The sequence below is a fragment of the Oryx dammah genome, unplaced genomic scaffold (assembly GCF_014754425.2).
Source record: "Oryx dammah isolate SB20612 unplaced genomic scaffold, SCBI_Odam_1.1 HiC_scaffold_11035, whole genome shotgun sequence".
In the NCBI taxonomy this organism is placed as follows: Eukaryota; Metazoa; Chordata; class Mammalia; order Artiodactyla; family Bovidae; genus Oryx; species Oryx dammah.
Genome location: NW_024080429.1, coordinates 25,485 through 35,288, shown reverse-complemented (window position 1 = coordinate 35,288; position 9,804 = coordinate 25,485). Strand labels below are relative to the sequence as shown.

At 38.4% G+C, this 9,804-nt stretch overlaps 1 pseudogene; it reads left to right on the top strand.

Annotated features, from left to right (window-relative positions):
- The first annotated feature begins 3,017 nt into the window (after nt 1-3,017).
- On the top strand, nt 3,018-5,854 carry LOC120860180 (annotated as a pseudogene).
- The last annotated feature ends 3,950 nt before the right edge of the window (nt 5,855-9,804 follow it).

The following is a 9,804-nucleotide window of genomic DNA, read 5'->3' as shown; positions in this document are numbered from 1 at the left end:
CTTTGTTTTCCCTCGCTGTTTTGGATAAGAAATTATTTTCTGATAATATTCTAAGATGATAGTTACACATTATATATTATAGTACTGGTTTTAAGTTTCCTGCTGGAGCACCTATCTCATACTTCTGTGACAACTGGGTTAAATATTGCAAAATACACACCCTAAAATGTATTTTTCCATTAACATAATATATTGAGCCTGTTCATGTTATCTAGTTAGATTTTATCTAATGTAGTTACTTCAAAAATACAAAGGAGGACAAGGAACAAGATAAATTGCCGGGAGCCAGCATGGGAGATCCCACCCATGACAAGGTCATGCAAGACTCAAGGGAATCCCTGGGCCATCCGACCCATGACAAGGTCATGTGGAAGAGTCCTGATGAGCAAGGCCTCAGGATTCGATGGACCTCCTGGACCTGCTCGAGCATCTACCCCCGAACCAGAATCTGTCAGTCTTATTATTTTATGTCTTTCACCAACTCTTCTGAGATTAGCAAGGGGCTGTCTCTGACCAAAAGAATTAACTTAGGGTTCTAGTTGATAAATCTCCTGGGCATGAAAGGAGTGTTTCAAACCCTCTGTTAGTATTCTAGCTTACTTGGCAGTTTTATCCAGACTTTTGCAACATTGTTGAGCCTATGCTTACTGCCAAGTTTTCACATCCCTTTTCCATTGTGTTCCTGGGAGTGCATATAGTCAGGATGTAGAAAAAACAAGTAATAGCCTTAGCATTAGCAACATTAGACTTTGAGTTTATAAGTTCTTTCTTTGCTGTAACCTGCTGAATCTTTGCTCCATAAAAATGTAACTCTGTACTTTAAGGTGATGCAGGCTAAGAATTTAACAAGAAACACTTTAAGGAAAAATCATTGTTCTGGTGTTCTGGCTGACTAACCTTTATCAAAAGGAGGTCATGGAATATCAACAGGCCTCCGGAATAGAAGATGATGTACAGAAAATAAGAATTTTGCAGGAAGGAACCTGATATTGATGAAAGTTATTACTGATGGAATGGCGACTTGACTCTGCATTTTTCACCTTGCTCTATGTACAACTCAGGGTATAAAAGCCCTGAGAAGAATAAAGTCAATGGGCCTCGCTTGAAGAAGCTTGGTCACCCGTGTCTCTCTCTTTTTTTTTAAATCTCTTTATCTATCTTTCTTCGTTCACTGACGTCGTCCATCCTGAGGATATCTGGACTCTGCTGAGGCTGGACCTTGGCAATAAATGATGTTGATGGGACAGGAAGCTGAACCTCTGTGGGATGAAGAGAGAAAAATTTTGATCATCAGTGATTTCTATTGAAATATTTGGTACCAGAAGTTGTAAATGATGAAAGAAAACTTTACATACTGAATTATGGAGAAGTGATTCGATGTACACATCATATAATTTCAATCTTCAGCTAGTCAGAAGAGCCTGTCTGTGATCTATGCACAGTGTACTTGGCATATATTTTACCCATTAAATGGGTATCTGTTATTCCAAATCCAGCTGGTTGACTATTGTGCATGTGGTTCCTACGTGTTCCAATGTTACTACAGACTTGAATGTTTAAAATGGTATCCAACATGGGGAGAGCAACAGCTTTCTTTGAACAATATCTCTAAGTAAGTGAGAGTTGCTATTTTATGGCCTCAAGGTGTCCTCATATGTATGAACCCCATCTCTTATTACAGAAAGAAGAGTGGAAGATGAGCTAGATTAAAGGAGAGCCTTTTAGCAACAGGATCTTAAGTATTCAGCCAGTAACTTATTAAGCAATGTTGGGGTTCCCAAACATTTCATTTAAGATCTTGGGAGCAAGCAAAGGGTTTGGCCATCTAAATAAAGTTGCTTAAAATTATATTTTGACATATCCACAAATATACACATGTGTATATGTGTGTGCATATAAAACAAGTACAATGGCTTTTACTTCCTGTTAGGTATAAGAGTATAGAAAAAATTCAAACCCAAATATAGAATGATTCAAAAGTCTACTAAGTTATTGAATATATGTAAGTGGAAATACTTCAAAATATGTTTTATTGGCTGCATGTAAAGTATGAGATTTGTCCAGGTTTAATGAAAAAAATAGATATAGAAATATATATATATATATATTTATATGCATATGCATAGGTATTTATGTATATAGATATAGAAATATCTATATAAAATAACAGATATGTTTCCATAACAGAAAATATTGATATCAAGCTTAGATCTCAGAACTATTTCCAACTTCTTGCTCCATCTCAACAGGAAATAGACAAAATTATTGCTGGTTAAAACACTTCAAGACCTGGACGCCTGTATACCTCCTCGTGTTCTGAGAGTAATTTTTATCAGCGAAGCTAGGAAAAATGGAAACAAAGGAAAATATTCAAGCGATAGGGAATAGTAATGATTTAGCCACTAAGCAAAGTCAAAGGTCTTTGGTTCTTACTCAAGAGCCATTGATAATATTCTGAGCAATATCCTGTGAACATTTTTAGAGATGCTAAAGCCACAACCAGGCTGAAATGCATGTACATAGACCACAGAGTATTTGGAAACAGACTGTCAATGATGTGGACTCCCAAAATCCTCAGTAACAGGTCATTAGTAGAATACCCCAAAACCGTGGTGTGTGATCAGTCATTAAAATCCTTCCCCTGAAAGTGTTTGGGGATTTGGGTCTTTGAAGCACCTAAGACTGCTAGGACTCCTTGCTCGGTCCTATAATAAACATGTGCTTTCACTGAAGCCCAGAGTTATTTGATTGATTTTACTGCACAAGTGTGCTTGGATAACAGTAATGAATATTAAGAATGTGTGTATAGAGGATGATAAATCACTTTTATTTCAGAAACCAGGCAGATATATTGATGTAATTTTTCTGTGTAAAAATTCTTTACGAATGGGGTTTTGCAGGTTTCATGCCTTTGGTTGCTATTTCTGTAAGCAGTTTGTATTTTAAGTTGATGCTGAATTAAACCCTGGTTGCACATTACACTTCAATTGCTAGGAGACCACTGACTTTATGATGTCATGGTTACCCTTCAGTTGCTAGGACACCGGTGAGTTCGTGATGTCACAGCTTTTTGACTTTGAGAGCCACTGTGATGGTCTAGAGAGTATCTCTCTGTAGGCCAGCCAAGAAGCATTTGAAGTTGCAGTGTGTAAAATCAGACACATGAGAAACATATCTGAAGAAAGATTTCTCTGAAATGGTGCATATTTCTTCAGAAATTCAAGATGGGCCTCCTAAGGGTGAATCTACTAGTTCAGAAACCTCCATTAGATCTTCTTTGTATGATTATACACTTACGGGGGACTCGGTTTTGAGATTTATGATTGAAGAATATGCTTTTCAGGCTTTGTCTGAGGATATTGTGATCAAAAGGCCACACTACACATATTCTATCTTTGAAACAGATGAGCTGAATGATTTTCTTTCATTCACATTTCCGCAAAACTTTGGAATATAGTTGCAAATTATCAGCTTGAATCTATTTGGTTGGATAAGTGTGGCATTAGTAGTGATCAATGAAGAAGTTTTTAAGAAAATGTCTTGGAAAGAAAGGAGCCTTTCAGAACAATTGAAACCAATAGTATGGAAAGTTTAGTTTGACAGCCTAATGTTTATGGGATTTGTAAAAAGCAACACAATTTTTCAACAGTCTGCTTCATTACCTGACTTTCTGAAAGAAGAAGACATACCTCTTTTGAGCAAGATACTCCAAAAATTTCACTTATTGGCAATATGCCTCTTGAGAAATCTATATGCAGGTCAGGAAGCAACAATTAGAATTGGATGTGGAACAACAGACTTGTTCCAAATAGGAAAAGGAGTGTGTCAAAGCTGTATATTGTCACCCTGCTTATTTAACTTCTATGCAGAGTACATCATGAGAAATGCTGGACTGGAAGAAACACAAGCTGGAATCAAGATTGCCTGGAGAAATATCAATAACCTCAGATATGCAGATGACACCACCCTTATGGCAGAAAGTGAAGAGGAACTAAAAAGTCTCTTGATGAAAGTGAAAGAGGAGAGCAAAAAAGTTAGCTTAAAGCTCAAAATTCAGGAAATGAAGATCACGGCATCTGGTCCATCACTTCAGGGGAAATAGATGGGGAAACAGTAGAAACAGTGTCAGACTTAATTTTTTTTTTTTTTTGTTGGGGGGGCGCTCCAAAATCAATCACTGCAGATGGTGATTGCAGCCATGAAATTAAAAGACGCTTACTCCTTGGAAGAAAAGTTATGACCAACGTAGATAGCATATTCAAAAGCACAGACATTACTTTGCCAACTAAGGTCTGTCTAGTCAACGCTATGGTTTTTACAGTGGTCATGTATGGATGTGAGAGTTGGACGGAAGAAGGCTGAGAGCCAAAGAAGTGATGCTTTTGAACTGGTGTTGGAGAAGACTCTTGAGAGTCTCTTGGACTGCAAAGAGATCCAACCAATCCATTCTGAAGGAGATCAGCCCTGGGATTTCTTTGGAAGGAATGATGCTAAAGCTCAAACTCCTGTGCATGGCCACCTCATGCAAAAAGTTGACTAATTGGAAAATACTCTGATGCTGGGAGGGATTGGGGGCAGAAGGAGAAAGGGAAGACAGAGGATGAGATGGCTGGATGGCATCACTGACTCAATGGATGTGAATCTGAGTGAACTCAGGGAGTTGAGGATGGACAGGGAGGCCTGGCGTGCTGCGATTCATGGGGTCGCAAAGAGTCAAGACACAACTGAACAACTGAAGTGAACCAAAGTGAAGATTAAATCGTGTGACCTAGAAAGCATGTTCACATATGCAGTTAAAATGGAATTTGAATTTGAGATACAGATTTTTGAAAACGTTTTATTTTTTAAAGTTGAAAACAGCTGAAGGTTAACATATTGGATGTTTAAAAACGTTTCCTGGCAACCTGATACCAGATACAAGTTCTGAAGCTAATGAAAGTGGTATTAACTGCATATATACATCATATTTTTAGTTGAAGAGCATAATTTTTTCTAACATGTTACTTGTTAAAACTACTAATGGAGATGTTTTATTTGATGCTATTTAATTGGTGTAATTAAAGGAATACATTTTTATAGCTTAGCTTTATCAGTTTTACCTTGCTTTATAAAGAAACTAAATAATTTAATCCTTTGATTTTAGTTACAGACCTACTATAAATCAAAGTTCAAAACCGTCCATCCCCAACTTTTAGTAAGAATGCAAAGAAGAGTTGGGATTAACAATGTGTCTCCAATATCTCCACTAGTTAGAGATAACAATAAGTATATTAGAGGCAGTGTCAACAAAGATGATCATAACTCTGAATTTCTTCCAGAAACGAATGGAGAGTGTGCATTTTCAGCCTCCATAAGTTTAAATGTGCCTTTCATACAAAAGCCTCATACCAGCCAGATAGTCGCTAATACAAGTGCTGTCTCTCCATGTGACTTACCTTCCCCATCAGCAATATCAGTTAGACAAACAGACCAGATTGTGGTAGATCAACCTGCTGTTTGCAACACGTTGAACATTTTTAATTGACATTCACTTAGCAGCTACACTCAAGTAAATGTCCACATTGAGGGCTTTGCTACTATAACTACATCTACGTCTCAGAACTACATTGTATCTCCATTTCAGAGCAGTTATTCTTGACTGACGGTAGAGCCTTCTAAGTTTCCAGTCATGTGTAGTGATATGTCAGCCCATGATAGTCCTTTTCCTATCCTGCAAGTGAGAGGTAACTCATCGTCCTCATGGAGTAAGCAAGGATCAAAATCATTGGTTGATCCTAAATATATTTCACTTCAAAATACTCTGAGCAGAGTCCCTGCTTGTTGGACTATCCACACCATCCTGAAGACTACTTAGAAATATTGGCAATCTCAAATTTGTGGTCATTTCTTCAGATGGCAGTGGCAATATCAAGTCATGTCACTGCTTTGGTATGGTAACCCCCATAGGACAACACCAAGTGAAGCACAACGTTCTCATTCTTGCAGTTAAGGGACTGAAATCTGTCGAATATCTGTGTAGTTAGGGAGTGGTCAAGAAAACACACTCTTTTTCTTTCACTGAAACGTTTCATTAACTGTAATTGAGAATACTATGCTTTAGAGAGGTGAGCATTTTGGAGCCATTGTAAGAGTTATTGAAATTGGTGTCCTTAGTTACCATTTCAAGCCCAAAGACAATCGCCTTGTTTTAGATTTCAGGTGTGTTACTATGTAGTCAAAATAGCATGTTTTAAGCAATATTACCTTAAAGTCGATTCTATCTTCCATTTCATTGCCAGGTACTGATTAATCCTTCTCATTCACTTTTGACTTTTTTTCATGTTCTGTTTTGAGTGGCAGGTCCTTCTCAAAAAGAACAGGATTAATTCATTTAGTCCTCTGTGATAATTTGGAAGAGGCATGGATATAGACATTCAATATATCATGTTGAAAATCTACTGTTTTTGTTCCCTCGTAAAAGCATATCATTAACCTGTACTTCAATTGCCTAACAAAAGGAAGTCTGGATACATGATCCCTTACCTTGGTGATCAGTTCCCAGATGGCTTCAACATTTTGCTATCCATAAAATAGCTCAATACATTAGGGAAACATTGCACATGAATTCAAATTTTTCTTTCCTTTATTTATTTACTTTATAGTTGGTGCCTAAAATTGTAAAACAATGGAAACAGTTTCAGATTTTCTGTAAAACAATGGAAACTCTTTCAGTTGAAACAGTGTGAGACTTTATTTTGGGAGGCTCCAAACTCACTGCAGATAGTGACTGCAGCCATGAAATTAAAAGACACTTACTCCTTGGAAGAAAAGTTAAGGCCAAACTAGATAGCCTATTGAAAAACAGAGGCATTATTTTGCCAACAAATGTATGTCTAGTCAAGGCTATGTTTGTTTCCAGTGGTCATGTATGAATGTGAGAATTGGACTGTAGAAAAACCTGAGCGCTGAAGAATTGATGCTTTTGGACTGTGGTGTTGGAAAGGACTCTTGAGAGTTCCTTGGGCTGCAAGGATATCCAACCAGTTCATTCTAAAGGAGATCAGCCCTGGGTGATCTTTGGAAGGAATGATGCTAAAGTTGAAACTCCAGTACTTTGGCCACCTCGTGGGAAGAGTTGATTCATTGGAAAAGACTCTGGTGCTGGAAGGGATTGGAGGCAGGAGGAAAAGGGGATGACAGAGGATGAGGTGACTGGATGGCATCATCGAATTGATGGACGTGAATCTGAGTGAAATCTGGGAGCTGGTGATGGACAGGGAGGCTTGTCGTGCTGCGATTCATGGGGTCAAAAAGAGTCGGACATGATTGAGCGACTGAACTGAACTGAAGTGAACTGAAAATTGTAAAAGTAAAAACAAAAAACTTAAGTGATCTAAATACAGCAAATTGGGGCAAAAAGTAGAAATATTGATGGGAGAAGGTTAGGGGATGAAATTGGATGCTTAAAGTATAAGAAGCAACAATGTAACTGCAGGGCCTATCGAGTTCAATATGACTTCCATATTGTTACACTGCTGCCAGGGTCCAGGGAATTCGAAGGGTGGAGCGAGTCGGCGAGGAAAGACTTGTTTATTTATTAATATAAGATTAGATTAGGAAGAAATAATGTAGTAGGAAGATTAAGTGGAGAAAGGGGGCTGAATAGCTTGGATTACACGGAAGACCAATAAAATTCCAGACAAGGAATTTGCACCATCTACATTGGGCCACCGGTGCTCGCTTGAATATCTAAGGGTGCCTCGCCTTAGGCTCCCTTTCATGCAGGTCTTAACAGCCAGGGCAAGTAAGTAGACTTGGCGAGCCCCCGCTCCCCAAATGGAAATTCAGCCTGAAATTAGAGTAAAGAGGAGAAGGAGGGAAAAAGAGAGAGAGACGGGGGAAACCAATCCAGCGACTGGCTCCTGCTCCTAATCTTTAGAAGGCCTTATATACCTTTTAGATTGTACATAGAGATCAATGGGTAATACAAAATTATGCAGTATTAGCAGCCCAGACTCTTATCAAAACCAGGCTTTTCTCTCTGCATACCTAATTGTATACACAAGTCTTAGGTGATTTACATGATCTTCTGGCCAAAAGGGGCCAATTAACATTTTACAGCCTTTTTTCTGATAAGAGTTTGTCAGCCAGAAGACTTATTTGTGTTGATCTTCCCAAGGTTTGGTGCCACTCTCAGAAAGTACTAAATAAAGTTACATTCTTACATAGCAAGGACACAAGAGGAGTGCAAAGTGAAGTAATTAACTCAAAGTCTAGTGTTGCTAACATCAGAACTACTATATATCTTTTCCATATCCCGTTTCCATTGATTAACATCCTCCCAGGTGCCTAAAAGATAAAGAATATGGAGGCCTGGTGGCGATCATTGAGTCAACAGTGAAATCCCGTCACCAATATAATTTTTAACTCTTTAGAAAAGGCTCTGTATCTTTAAGACGCTTTTAAACTTTGTGCCTCTCACTGTTGGGGGCTGCAAGCAATTCACAAGCTGGAAGAGGTCCAGGGAACCTGTTAGGCAAGCTAGAGAGCAATCAGAGGGGGTTAACTGAAACATCCCTTTCAAATGCAGAAGACTAAAGCCCTGAGTTGACTTTTTTCCAGAGAATATCAGAAAAGTGGAAAAGCAGGCAGATTCTTATTTTGGGGGGTGGATGCTCAGGAAATTCCAGGGGGAAAACCTGAGGTCTGATTAGCCTTGCCATCAGAGCTCTGGGCGCATGACCTTGTCACGGGTGGAATTCCTCACGCTGGCTCCCGGCACCCTGCATTATTTTCATTTTAGCAAATCGCTGAATAGTCTTACATGCAAAATATTCTAAGATCCCATGGCATGTACAACAAAGTTACATATTTTAAAACATTCTGATTTAAAATGTCACTGGAGTGAAATCATTCAACTATAAAGTAACTTCCTACCTTAAGCCTAAAAACAAATAACAGAGAACTGTGTGCAGTTCATAGGTGTCCTTCTGTGAGTCCTTGGGTTTTATTATTTCATAATTGTTTTTTGAGTATATAAGACTGAGACTGTGACTGTGTGTGAGCACACATCAGGTTAAGAATGTGTTTGTGAGTGTATGTCTAGGTTCTCCTTTGGACTTTTGTGTTAGAGATTTTTGGCTAGAAAATTGGCTAATTCAAAAATATAAAGAGGCATAAATTAAAATGCCCATTCAAATGTCTGCTTTTGGTTTTCAAAGTGCAAGACAACTGGGTGAGTTTCAGAGGTTGAAAGCATTTCGATAATAACTAGGTTACTGCACCCTAACACTGTTAAAAATTATGATACTCTCCCAATCACCAGCAAAAAAGTGAGTGGGACCTTAGATGTCTATTATATCTGGCAATAACAAAACACCCACCTGCTAATATGGCAGTACCAGAGAAGGCTAAGTAGATGCCTGGAGTTTCAACCAGGTCTTCCTATAATAGGATACTACCTTCCTATGGGAGGCTGCATACTCACCAATAACAAAGAACACTCTTAGAAATCAAAGAACCTAAAGATGGAACCTTTAATTCTGTTCTCACATAGTAGACGTTGCTTTCCTCCTTCCCAAGAGTATCAGACAGACAGTTAAAACAGAAGGAAGTTATAATATGGCCCACATACTTCTTACATAGTACTTTAAATGTCCAAGTCCCACCACACTAAGATGATGACAATACAGGACTCTTGGCCTCAACTCTGTGTGGAAATCATCATATAAGAACTGTACAAATATTTGAGATGCACTGATAGTGCATATCTATAAAGCCAAATGTCTTGAGATCTGATTCAAAGGGGAAAACTGTGTACTCCAT